At 46.5% G+C, this 14,278-nt stretch overlaps 1 protein-coding gene across 3 annotated transcripts in view; it reads left to right on the top strand.

Moving 5' to 3' along the window:
* KNSTRN (kinetochore localized astrin (SPAG5) binding protein) overlaps positions 1–14,278 on the top strand; it is a 566,595-nt gene that overhangs the window by 105,322 nt on the left and 446,995 nt on the right. The gene's annotated exons all lie outside the window — the stretch shown is intronic.

The raw sequence follows: 14,278 nt of genomic DNA on the forward strand, positions 1-14,278 counted from the left end.
TACCAGAGCCACTTGGGCCCCTCCCAGATCCTGGGAAGGAGTCCCCTGGCTATGGCAATGAACTGCTCTAAATGTGGAGAAATCTTCACTGACATCCTCCTTTTTTTTTTTTTTTTTTTCTTCCCCATCTCCTGACCTATGGACCTCTCACCTCACTGCCACTCTCCCACCTTACTCTTCCACATCGACTAATGGCGGCTCAAAGTGGGAATTGTTCCTTGCTGGCTTCTTCTCATCCTGCAGCTGCATCAATGTCTACCTCACAGGTACAGTCCTGGTTCAAGGCCCTCAGGCCAACCTCCTTCTCTTTGACTGGATCCTGCCATCTCATTAATTTCCCTCCTTCCCTGTCCCCCCTCTACCCTCTCTGCCCCTCTACCCTCTCTGCCCATCCACCCTCTCTGCCCCTCCACTTCGGACGGAAGACCCACACCCCTAAACTCTGCCTCAAAACACCTTCAAAGGCAGCAATCGTCTCCACCTGGCGACCCTCCACTCACGCTCTGCCATCAAACACTCTGCTAACATCTGCCTTCTCGATGTGGACATACTGGACTTACTGAAACCAGGTTCAATGCCAGCTCAGTTAACTCCTTTGATTCACTCCTACCTGACCGCTTTAAGATCACCTCAAAGCCTTGACCCCAATGTGCTGGCGGAGGAGTTGCCCTAATCTTCCCAGAGTGGATTCCTTCTTCCATCCTACCCACTCAGCCTTATTCATCCTTTGAGAGCCTAGTACGCAAATTGCTAATCTCTCCTTCCACCACCTTGACCATTGCAACCATCTACCGGCCCCCATCTACTTCTTCTCTCTTCCTTCCTGAGTGGGCAGAGTTCTGTTTCTCCCTACTCTCTACCACCTTCATCCTGCTACTACTAGGTGACTTCAACTTCCACCAGACTCCCCTTGCACAGCAACCACCCTCTTCAATGACCTCTGTTCCTCCCTATCCCTCTCCTTTCTTCCCTCTGGCCTTACCCTCTTTGTTGGACACACGCTAGATGCCATCATTCACTCCAACCTCGCTCTCTTCTCCCCCGGTCACCCCTCTCTCTCCTGGTCTGACCACTCTCTCCTCTCCACTCATGTGGGTCCATATGTCCCTGTGACAACACCTCATAAAGCTCTGCCAACCTCGTTCACGAAATTCCGTTGGATGAAACGAGTGTCGGCTGTGGTCTTCTCTTCCACCTTCATTCCCCCACGCTCACCAAACGCAAACTCTACCACTGATTCTGCCCTCTGCAACCACCTGTATCTGTCCATTACCAACACACTTGAGTCTTGCCCTAGTTATGAGGCTCCGCCTGAAACCTGCCTCTAAGCGTAATACATGGTACGACTCCGATCTTGCAGACCAAAAAAACGTAGGTGCAGGGCTGCAGAAAGGAAGTGGTAAACCTCAGGTGCACCCTCTGACAAACTGGCATGCCGCCGGACCCAGAGACACTGTAGACTCTCTATCCGTGCCAGAAAAAAGAGCTTCCATTCAGGCACAAGTGTCCAATGCCTCCCAACAACATGGCTGAACTCTTCAAAATCTACAGGAAACTTGCCAGCCCATCCGCATTATCTTCTGCCTCTGCTCCTTCTCAGGCCCTATGCAATTCACTCGCCTCTCACTTCAGTTCCAAAACCCAAGACGTACTGAACAGCTTTGTCACGCACACTTCCGAATCAACCCTCCCATCTCTTCCGCCCTCTACCCTTCTCCTTCGAACCCGTCTCCCCTCAAGAAGTCACAAGAGTGTAAACTCCATGAAGGTCTCTTCCAAACAGGTTGCCCCTTGCTCTTCCAGAACCATCAAGGACAACATCTCTCTCGCCCCTGCTCTTGCTGATCTCTGCAACCACTTCTTTGCTGCTGATTCTTTTCCATCAAGCACACCCTTGTGCGCCGCCTCCTTAAAAAAAACCTTCTGCAGACCCTTCCTGCCCAGCCAACTATCGACCCATTTCCATCACCTCCTTTGTGGGCAAATTGCTCGAAGTTGGCCCTCTCTCAGCTCAACTCCCATACCAAACCTGTCGGCAGTCTACACGACCACCAGTCTGAATTCTGAGCATCCAGAAGCAGTGAAACACTTGTGTATAGGCGCGCTATAAATAAAATATCATATATCACGGAAACTGCTCTTCTCAACACCCGTGAGGAACTGCTTGCATCCCTTGACTCCAACTCACCTGCGGTCCTCATCCTCTTTGATCTCTCTTCAGCATTTCACAGTGAACCATTCCATCCCCATAAAAAGTCTCAATGATACCCTTGGGGCCCTGACCCTCTCACATCTCTCATCCAGGCCACTGTCTATTTACTGCACGTACTTGGCTCACCCTCCCCACGGGATGATGCACTTAATTTCTTCTCTTCTTAGCACTTCACCCTGAGCACTTCTCTTTAAGCACTACATCACCTATCCCTTAATCCCTGCCCCCTGCATCGGCACGTTCTGAACACTCACAAGGCATAGTAGGTTTGGCTCTCCTCCCTGTTAGTCTCACTATCTGTTTGTACTATTAATTCAATTATTTATCTTTGATGTAATTCATTGTCTATCTCCCCTGCCGCCATGTGGGTGCTTTGAAACAGTTTTGCTAATTGTTAAGCGCCTAACAAATAATCAATAAAATGAAAAAAATATATATACACTTCTCCTCCCCCACGTCCTTCATAGTCTGCCTTTACATGCAACAAGAACTTGGGTCTTTGGGCACCGTATGACCTAATATCATTGTGAGTGTTTGTATAACTTTGTCCCATCAATCCAACTGTTTTAGACATTCCCAGAGCAGATGGAAGAAGGTGCCCGTTCCCCGTTGGCATTTAAGTCATCTATCAGTATCTGTTCTCCACATTTTAAAAAATCTATCTCTTGCATACTATATCCTGTGTAGGATTTTGTACTGTATCAGGCGCAATCTGGACGAGATATTAATTTCCCTAGCCGTTACCAATGCTTCTATCCATTCCTCACTCTCTAGGACTCCTACATCCCTTTCCCAAATGTTCCTCAACTTCGTCAAGGGGATATGTAAAATTATTTATGGCCTAGTATAGCTGAGATATCCTTTTCTTTGTCAGCTTCTCGGCGAGCAGATTGATCTCCTGGGGTGAATGATCATGTAGCTTCAGACTCTCCTCAAATTGGGCGGTCATTGCGTGAGTCAGCCATAAGTAGAGAGTCCTGTCCTCCTGAACCGCCATTCTTTTGCCACTATCAAATGTGCCATGCAATAGTACTTCCTATTATCTGGTAAACCAAGTCCACCTTCCCACACTGACCTGGTCAGAGTTTTAATTGCAATCCTTGGACACTGACTGCCCCATAATATTCCCCTCATCAGTGCATTGATTGCATCAAACCAACTTTTGTATATCCTCACCGTTGTGTTCTACAAGATATATAACTGGGTTAGGGCCATCATTTTTAGCAAATTGACTCTCCCCAGCAGTGTTATTGGTAGGGTCGCCCAATGCGTGCCATCTTCATGTAGCCCATTGAGTATTTGAGACCAAGTTATTTTCAATGAACATCTTTTCCTCCCGATTTATCCTAATTCCCAGGTACTTGAACCCTTCTCTTTCTATTTTGAGTGGACATCCTGCCGGTATCGTGTCTTTCTCCCCTTTTACTGGCATTAAGACTGATTTTTCCCAATTAATTTTAAGTCCGCAGTACCACCTAAATTCTCTATGCGTTTATATTATTCATGGACCAGATCCGTTAGGGTCCCCCACATATATGAGATGATCATCTGTGTGTAATGAAATCTTATCTTCTCAGTTGCCTGGCCACTTAAACCCCAAAATCGGTGTGGGTCTGTTTAGATTTTTTTCCACTAGTGGCTCGATTGCCAGGAGGAACAAAGGGGGCGGGGGGGAACAGAGGGCAGCCTTGTTGAGTGCCCCTCTGTAAATTAAACGTTTGAGGCACATACCTGTTTGGTCTGACTCTTAACAGTGGACGTACATACAGGAGCTGTACCCATTGCAGAAAGCTAGGCTCCCATACCTGCTCGTTATCGCTGCCTATAGAAAACCCCAACCCACTTAGTTGAAGGCTTTCGCGGTGTCCAATGCCATGACTGCATAATGGCCCTCCGGCACTTTGCTAACGCATTGTGAAGCCTCCACAAGTTCATCCTTGTTGCACATCCAGGCACAAATCTGCACTGGTCAGAGTGTATACTTTCCCCACTGACTCTTAGCAGTCAATTGGGCAAACCTTCGCCTCAATATTTAGCAAAGCGATAGGCTGATATGAGGAGACTTCGTCCGAGGGCTTATCTTTTTTGTGGATGAACACAATTGTGGCAGCCCGTACATCTGTGGGGAATCCCCCTCTCTCACGACTTTCTAGGAACATCTCCAGTATGGTCTTGCTTTCCTTGTTCCGCAGACATTTAGAGAAGTCCACAGGTATCCCGTTCGGCCCAGGAATCTTCCCTGATTGCAAGCAGTTCACTGCTTCTTATGTGTGTTCTTTTGATTGTTTAATAAAAAAGAAATTAGAATACACTACTTTGCACCATTATAATAATTACCCAGACTAAATGGTAGAGTCTTGATCTATTAAAGACACTGAGGTAGGTAATAAGACAAAATGAAAGCAATATTTCCCCCAAACTCTACAAACCACATGACCACTAGGGTTTTGAGTAGAAACCTTTCAACTATCTAATCCACACCTGAGAGGACTCTGCTGTAAGGCAAGCAGCTCCAACCCATGTGCTATCCGCGCCCTTCCTCTTTCTTTGCTATCCTGAACTGATGTATAACTTTAACTTGTGCATCATCTGCATCTTGACCCCAAAAACCTATGCCAGATGCTTCTTAACAGCGAATGGATACCCTGGAAAACCCCTCCAACCTTTTCTCTTACTCAGCCCGTCATTTTCGACAGCGCTTCTGTAAACGAGACTCTGTTCCTGGGCGGGTAGTAAATCCTCAAGGGCGGAGAAGCAAAAATTCAAGATGCAAGCTACTGGCCACCCATAAGAAATGTCACTCGCCACCTCAATTCTATGCATAGACATAGCACACCATTTCTTGTCAAATATCGCTTGCCAACGGCTAGTAGCGAGTGGACATTTTGCAGCCTGATCAAAGGCATACAACCCCCTGCACTTGCGCAATTTGAATGACACAAGCCTGATAAGATTGTTTGTTTGTCACCCCCAGGTCTCCCTGCCTTGTCTTGTCGCGCCTAGAAACACTTGTGTACAGGCATGTTATAAATGTCTCATATCATGTATGTCCCACCCTTTGATTGTATTGACTGTTCATTGGGGGAATCATGCTTGCCTCCGTCTAATAGAATCAAGAGTTAGATTCCCTGCATTATTCTAGTCTGGGTAATCCTTATTCTCTGTCGATACCAGAGCAGAGCATTATGTTAGTTTAAAGGTTACTCATTGCTAATGGAGTGTAAAGTAATCTGGTATGAGGCATATTTGACCTAACTCAAAAATCCTTTATGCAGTTGTAATGCGATTCTCGCGTGCAGCGAGCTGTTCATTAATCAAAGAAAAAAGTCCTGGGAAAGGGGCGAGCATACGGGTGTCATTGAGTTTTCCCGTCTGCTGTTTGTTCAATATGCCCAATGGAACAAGTCTTTGCTTTCTTCCCAAGTGTCCTGGTCCTCCGTCTATTCAAGCAACAAAAATAAGAACAAGCAGACGGGTTTGCGTTTTGGTTTTCAGATGAGCCCGCTCTGCTTACCAACCAATCGACAGTCCCTGGGGATGCCGTGCTGCCACTGGTGCTTCTCCCCTCCTCTTTCCACCACTGGGGTGTTCCCAATATTTCTGCTTCGGTCTGCCATCACGGCACGTCTCTTGTCTGTGATGATTAGGATAGCACACTGATAAGTGACCCTGTCCCTCCTTTCCAGAACGTGTGTTGGGACCGGGATTCCTACGGTAACGTTTCATGGTACGTGATTTTAATGGAACGTTATCGAAGTGTAATGCAGGGCAAGGCCGGTCCGGTTGCCTTCTGGGGTATGTAGTGCTTGTCGGGACTCGAGATTCTAGGTCTTTCACCTCCCGCAGGGAACTGATGGTGGTATGTGAGGCTGGACAAGATTGACGCTGTTGTCTCCTGGGTAATGTAGTACTGGGCATCATATCTGAGGGACTGATCTTAGTATGCAGACTGGGGCAGGGCTGGTCCCGATGTCTACTACGCCCGGTACCATGGGAAAGGGCTAGGGGATCATCGCTGGGGCCTTACATAACCCCACCAAGGAACAAGGCCGTTCTGCCGGATCCACTAACCGAGACAAATAATCAGTAATAAGCTGAAAACTACCATGTTTATGAACTATAGTAAAGTCAAATGACTGTAGGGTAAGAATACATCGCAGGACTCTATGGTTGGAGTCCTTTTGGAGGGCCAGCCATCGTAGAGGGGCATGATCAGTGAATAATATGAAATGCCGACCTAACAAGTAATAGAGATTCAATGGCCCATTTGATTGCAAGCCATTCCTTTTTCATGAGTGGAATACAGCATCTTGTGGGGTAGTGATTTTCAGCTGATGAAGGCCATGGGACGGAGGTCAGATGCCTCCCCTTGGGATAGAACAGCTCCCAAACCACAACCTGACATGTCCGCTTGTAGAAAGAACAGTTTCTTATAATCGGGACAATGTAGCACAGGTCTATTAGATATTCTGGAAACTAGGGAGTGGAAGGCCTGGATAGCCTCATCTGGTAGAGCCGTCGGAGGGTTAGCCTGAAGGTGATCTTTCAGCGGGGCTGCCATGGTTGAGAAGTGGGGGATGAAGTGTTGGTAGTATCCCACGAAGCCCTGGAAGGCTCATATCTCAATCTTTGGTGTGGGTATCCTGAGTTTCTGGAGTGCTGGGAATTTGTCCACAAGAGGAGTTGTCATTCCACGTCCCGCGGTGTAACCCAGATACTTGGTTGTCTCGGCGGCTTATCATGTTTTTCGTGGGTTGATGTGCAATCCCTCCACTTTTAGAGCCGTTGTTACCTTCAAGATGTGCTGAAGGTGTTCCTCCCATGAGGCGCTGTAGATGACAATGTCGTCTAGATAGACAGCGGTATAAGATTTGTGGGGATATAATATTTTGTCCATCAAGGTCTGAAACGTGGGGAGGGATGTAGCCTAGAAGGTAATACCACAAATTGAAAAAGGCCACGTGGTGTTGAAAAAACAGTCTTTTCCTGGTCCTCTGTTCTGAGTGGAATCTGCCAATAGCCTTTGCTGAGGTCTATTGTGCTTAGGTACATGGCAGAGCCTAGATTCTCCAAAAGTTCATTTATGCGAGGCATAGGGTAAGCCTCGTAATGTGAAATGGCGTTTCACTGCCGGAAGTACATACAGAATCTTGTGGTGTTGTCTGGTTTAGGGACCAATACAATTGGCGAGCACCATGTGCTTTTGGATGGTACTATGATGCCTAATTTTAACATCTCATTGATTTCTCTGGAAACTTCGCTTCTTTTGGCCTCCGGTATTCCATATGGTTGTACTCTCTCTATTTTTCCTGCTTCAGTTTTGATGGCTTGTTCTGCCTGGTCGGTTCTGCCAGGGATTCCTGAGAAGATGGAGGGCACGGGGACTAAGACTTGAAATAGTTCCTTTCTTTGGCTGTCACTCAGCTGGTCTCCAATTGGACATCATATACCTCATTCTGACCACTGGGGACTACTTGCTCTGACACGATAGGTCTACATTGTCAGCAGTTCCTTCCAGATCTTCAGCAGGTTAATCTGATAGTTCTGTAGCTTTACTCTTCGGTCTGGTTGTTCTGTTTCATAGTTCAGTGGTCCCAATGCTCGGGTTACTGTATATGGACCCTTCCATTGTGCCAGTAGTTGTGTCACTAGTGGGGAGTAGGACCAACACCTTGTCTCCCATGTTAAGTGACCAGTCTCGAGCTGTCTTGTTGTGATAGGTTTCCTGGCTCTGTCCTAGATTGTCTCGGACAAAGAAACTTAAGTGTACCACATGTTATTGTAGTTCGCACACGTACTCGGTGAGGTTGGTTTCCTCTTGTGCCGCCCAGGTTTTCTTCAGTATCTCAAGTATGGTTTTGGGTTGTCTTCCAAACAGTTTGAATGGAGAAAGCTCTGTGGATGATTGCGGGGTATCCCAGAGAACCATTAAAATCCAGGGCAAAGCTCGATCCCAACACAGGCCCGTAGGTCCTTTGGCTCGTCTTAACATCTGTTTAATGGTTTTATTATACCTCTCTACAAGGCCGTCAGTCTGGGGATGATAGACTGCGGTTTTCAGGTGTATGATCCCTAAGGTCTTGCATACTTGTTTCATGACCAGTGTCATGGATTAATAGTCATATTGATGGTTGTATAAAGACAAGTTGGCTCAGACCAGGCGAATTTAAGCAAGAGACTACAAGTGTGAGGAGAGTATTAAACACACGTTGACTTCTAATACAGGTGCCGTTTTCAAAGAGCAGGCATCAAAACATGCTCTAAAGCGCAGAAGCTCCATTGACCACACACTGAAGCGTAGTTAGAAGGAGTAAGTGCATAATCTGTCTCTTGGCTCTAAACAAATGCAATGAACACGGTTTGATGATTTCCTCTTTCCAACCACAGGATAGCAGCTTCTTGTCTTCAACGACTAAGTTTTGCACATGGCACATCAGATAAGAGGCCAAAGGCAGGGAACACCATACCAAAATAGAAGTACACGGGTGCACATAAGCCAACCACAACTGACAGCTTCCTGTTGCAGATGAACTCATAGCAGAGTCGAGAGATTCTTCTACACTGATAAGCAGTTTTGAACAGGAAGCATGATATGTGGTTAAAGCATCCAAAGATATTGTCGCGCTTAATCGCTTTCAGAAAACGCATTCGATATAATGGCAGTTGAAGTAGGCCAGGAAAAAACACTGCACCTTGCCTGTTCGTCAAGCGGAAGCCCATTCATTCGAATAGAAATAATCAAGAGTAAATCGCAGTACATGTCACTTGAGTTTTTACATAAATGCCACATATAAACGGTACAACCCAAAGAACAAAAGCAGGTTCAGACTCTAGCCATTCTTTCCAGGCCAAGTATATACAGACTAAGTCACGCGTGTTAATATAAAAAGCACAACAAACTAAGGCTAAAGGAGAACTCGGCGGCAGTGAGCAGAAAGAAAACAAGAACATGGGGGGGGTTGGGGAGAGCCTTCGATAGCAGTTCAGAGCAGCAGGTCCTCGTGGTCACTTGCAGAACAGCAAGACCTGGTTGAACTTGTTTGCATATGTTAGACTGACGGCGTGCTTTATTATGTCACTCCACTCCTGGTCATACCATTGCATAGCTTAGACAACATAACATGAACCCCATGATTGCTCAAGCCGGTGTTTTAAAAAAGATGAACTGTACTTTTTTAAATGCCAATTATATTTTTTGCTTATGCAAGAACGCTTTCCATATACATGACGGTATGTTATGTTTTTATTGCTCTTATAATAGCAGGTTTAAGGATGATCAAAGCTGGTATAGAAAAGAAGTGATAATAAATATATTGACTTGCTACCTTCAAGCGTCAGCTTTATATTTTTGAGCAATGCTTCATAATAAGGTCTCTGAGTCAAAACGAACTATACAATATTTTCTGGCTATATTTTTGTCAAGTATGACTACGGGTGCAGAACTCGGAACTGTCAAAATCGCTAGGCCGATCCCTTGAGGCGCCTCTCATCATAACTCAAGACTTGCGATTCTGTGCCCACTCCACAGAGCCCTACCTAGGGGTCGAAGGGGGCGGGCAGGGAATCACGCCCTAAGGGGCAATCAAGTAACCAGTGACATGAAATTGCTACCTTGATCAGTGACCATCTCCTGGGGAAGCCCGACCTGGGCAAAATAAGGTAGCAGGACATCACACACCTGTTTGCTGATGTCCCACGCAGAGGAAAGGCTTCTGGGTATCTAGTGGCATAATCTATCACTACCAGTAGGTATCGATAGCCTTGGCTGGAAGGGTTCATTTATGAGACACATTCGTAGTAGTGGGGCCTTGGGTGGGACATGAGCGCTGGTCTTCTGACATGGGGGCATTCTTGACAGTAGCGGGCTACTTCCGAATAAATGGCTGGCGAATAGAATCCCTGTAGGAGTCTTTTTTTTTTTAAAAAAAAATTTTGGGTCAGGTTTTTGGCGAGATGTTCCCCCGTGTTGTGATTGTGGGCCAATTGGAGGAGGCCTCTTCTGTATGAGCGGGGAAATAATAGATGTTCTTTTTCCATCTGGCCCATTCCCAAGGAGACTGTACAATAGTCCTTGTTTTTCCTTGGAAGTATGGAGTTGGGGTTGGATTATCTTTTGACTCCTGTGCTTGCTCACAAGCCCTTTTGAGGGTCTCGTCTATTCCAATTTCAGTCCAAAAGAACAGCATGTGGTCCTCAAGCCTCCAATCTATGAAATTTGCATCTCTTAAGTCCCCCCTCCATTGGGCTTTTAGTCGTCTCTTGACGGATTGGGTAGTATGAGGTTTGAGGATTTTTGGAAGGTAGGTCAACATAAGAGAAAGGGGCCTCTTGTAGCCACTCGAGAAGGCACATAATTCAGAGTAACCCTTTATATCAGTTCTGAGCAGTACACGGTTGGGTAGGGTCGGAATAACAGCGGCCTGTATTGGCATTTGTGCCCCTGAATCCCCAGAGTGATGGTTCGGGATGGGTATGTTTTAATGTCCCCCCTGTACACATTTCACTGGGATTACCAGATTTCGATTATTGGGTCGTTCACTTACTTGTGGTTGTATCACAGTCTGTCGGCTACCGCTGTCCACCATTGTTCGAGCTGGGCGTCCATCCACCGTTATTTCGATTGACGTACAGTAGGCGTTTTCGGCGATACTCCTGGGTTTGTAGGGCTCCGATTTCCATTGGTTCTGGTTTAATCTACTTAGTGCAGAACCTGGCGACATGCCCCCACTCCCTGTATTCAAAACATTGGTGAGGTTGGGGTCTCGTTACTTGTCCTTCTGGGGTGTTCCAAACGTCTGGCGGGACCTTGGTTTCATTGGTACGCATTGAGGTGGGTTACTGCGGTTAGCTGGTGCTTCATTACCAGGTCTCCTTATAGGAGTTGAAAACGCTTGAGGCTGCCCCGCCTTCTGATATGCCGTGGCTATGTTGATAGCTTCAGATAGAGATAGGTGATGGTGTTGTCGGACCCCCCTTTGTATGGGTCCGAGCAATGCCTCTACAAATGAGTAATACTGTATCCCTTATTTGTGCAATGGTCGCTGTGCTGGTTCGGAGCAATTTTCCCGCCAGATCTTGTATTCTATAGAACTGGCGCGGGCTCTTGCTGGGTTTCAGGCAGGCCTCTATAATGTAGCCGATATGTCTCTTCATTCATACTCAGCAGTTTTTTTGAGGTTGGTGTATGGGGTATTTCTGGTAGGATTCACTGCTTGATAAGCACCTTGTATTACCCCTGTCCACAAAGGTGCCAGAAAGAAACCCCATCTTTCCATTGGCCGACCATGGCTTTCCTTTCTAACTTCACAAAAAAAAAACTAGGATCGTCTCCCGGCTGGTATTTCTGTAACACGGTGGGGGGGAGGGGTATGGCTGGTGGGTCTTTTTTGGAGGCCACAGCTTCCCGTAGTAGCTGACGGGCTTCCCTGCTTTGGTCCTGTGCAGCACTTTGTGTTTGCAGTGCTTGTTGTAGAGCCTGACAGTCAGCCTGTGCCTAATGTCCTTACACTTGGACCAGCTGCTGTAGTTGTTGCTGGCCCTCTGCCAGGGTTGTAACCATGGACACCGGGATGTGTATCTTCAGGAGCTGTCTCCGATCAGGAGTGCTCATATTGTCTGTAAATTTCCTTGTCGGCTCCTCTGCAAGGCCTTCCCTCGGCCTTCCCTCAACCTCCCCTCTCCAATCTTCCTCCTTCCATTTCACAAAACCCCTAGCATAGTGGTTTAGTCTACTAAATACCATTTAAGCAGCAGGGCAGACCACTCGGTATGGAAGCCTTCAATTTTATCATTCACCACGCAGTTAGTTTTTCCATAACCATCATGCTTTGCACTTTTCTTTCCCATACTGCCTTTGTGGGGAGCGTTTAATGTTTCTAATATTGGGCAATGGCCAGTCTCCCCGTCCTCAACATGGCTTCCCGCATCATTGGAAGTCTATGTTCTTCCCTATCTTTTTGCGGGAGCCCCAGCAGCAGCTGCAGTGGGTCAAGGTCCAGCCCTAGCACCGTTACCTCTTCCATCCAACACAGAACCTCCTAGTACATTTGAATTTTGGGGCAATGCCACCGCATGTGGGCCAGTGTCCCCTGACTTCCACACCCCCTAGGATCGCTGACCTTAGGAAACTGGACCCCGAAGGACGCACACAGCGAGTTTGATTCAAAAGTATGCGGTGAGGCGTACCAGGGTAAGAACGCTACAAATGTCAGCTGATCACTAGAGAAGCATAACAGATAATTGGCCCCAGCAACTCAGCACGACGTGTAGAGAAGCGGGTCAGACTACAAGATTAAGGAGCAGTGATGTTAGCTGCAGATTGTCCTGAACAACAGCCGCCACACTTCCTTTAAAAGATAGTCCCAAAGATCAAATCAGATTTGGATTATTGCTTCGAGTGCAATTCACGGCACATTGAAAGAGTATCCAGATGGGTAATTTTCACAGTAAAACCAACACTGGTGGCACTAAGAAGAATCTGAAAGCGGATATTTGTGCAATCAGAAGTGCTTGTAGAAATTGATGTTTACACATTTTGTATAATATATGTTCTAGTATTGTGTGTGGTTTCTACACATTGCCCCCCAAGCCCCCTGAAGAATTTCCATAAAATATTGTTTTAAATGGAATGAAACATGTTGGGTGTTGATGTAGGAGTACAAATGAATTGAGAATTAGTGTTTGAAGTGAGTAGTATTGCGTGTAATGTACACCTGAATTTTCTTTTAATATTGTTACATGCTATGTTGGCCCTGTGGTGTGTACCACCCTATTGCATTTCTACAGTTATCAAATTGAATTATGAAACATTTTTGGGATTTTTTTAAAATAAAAATAAAATATGTATATATTTTTTCAAACATGACAGTCTTTGTATTTGCTTGAGAAAGACAAGTGGCCTCCGGTGTAGTTTGGTGAAAGTGTCCTAGCTAGTAAAGATACTAGCGAGAAAATGACATCTAACCATGGGAACTCTTTTTGTTTAGGGCCCTCCTATTGAAGACATAGGTGAAGGCCATGAGGTATAACTATGTGCATCCCCAGTGTCCCGCCAGATGGACCAGAAACCTCCTAGTGTGGGATGGGACCTCAAGTGGTCCGGTATTGACCTGGCGGTGGACCAAAAGTAGTCTCTGACCTTCAGGCGTTGTGGTACAAGGCCTTCCAACTAAGTCCAATAAGTCCTAAGATCTTCCCTCATGTGTTTCAGCATCTCCCTGACTTGTGCCACCCTATAATACAAGCAGATTAATGGGAACCCAACCCCCCCCCCTGCCTTATCCCTAGGTAGAGTCAGGGTTGTCATCTTCACCCTTGGGGTCTTGTTTCCCCATATAAATCTGCACAGCTCTCCTGTAACTTCTATGAAGAACTTCTCCTGGACCTTGCTCGGGTTGGATGCAAACAAGTACAGCAGTCTGGGGGGACATTCATTTTTATTGAGGTCATCGGTCCATACCAGGTCAGTATCAGCGGGAGCCACCTATTTAGGCCAGCTGTGAGTTGGGCACGGAATGGATTATAGTTTACTGCCACCATATCGCCTAAATTCCTTGTTACCCATATGCCCAGGTATCTAATGCTCCTCTTATTCACCTTCATACCTTGGTAACTCTTTCCCGTATCTACGAGGGGGCTCTGCGGCAACAGCGGTAGGATTGCAGATTTTTCCACATAAATTTTGAGTCCCAAAAGGCAGCCATACGCCTCAATTTGAGCAATTGGGACTGGGAGGGGTACTTGAACATTCGTTAGGTAGGCCAGTATGTCTTCAGCAAACGGGTACATTTTGCATTCAAGTTCTCCCCCCACTATACCCTTAATCCTTTCATTCCCTCTAATCGCAATCGCCAGTGGCTCTGTAGCGAGGGCATATAGGAGCGGGGAGAGGGGACATCCCTGTGTGGTCCCTCTGGAAAGTTCGAAAGCTTCTGTTATTCCCCCATTTATCCAAATCTTCGCCTTGGGCCTATTATATAATGCAGACACCCATTTCAGGAAATGCGCTCCCAGTCTTATCCTTCCCAACACCTTCATTGTGAAAGGCCACTCGACCCTGTCAAAGGC

This window comes from Ambystoma mexicanum, chromosome 14 (genome assembly GCF_040938575.1).
Source record: "Ambystoma mexicanum isolate Mex_15411 chromosome 14, UKY_AmexF1_1, whole genome shotgun sequence".
NCBI classification, from domain to species: domain Eukaryota; kingdom Metazoa; phylum Chordata; class Amphibia; order Caudata; family Ambystomatidae; genus Ambystoma; species Ambystoma mexicanum.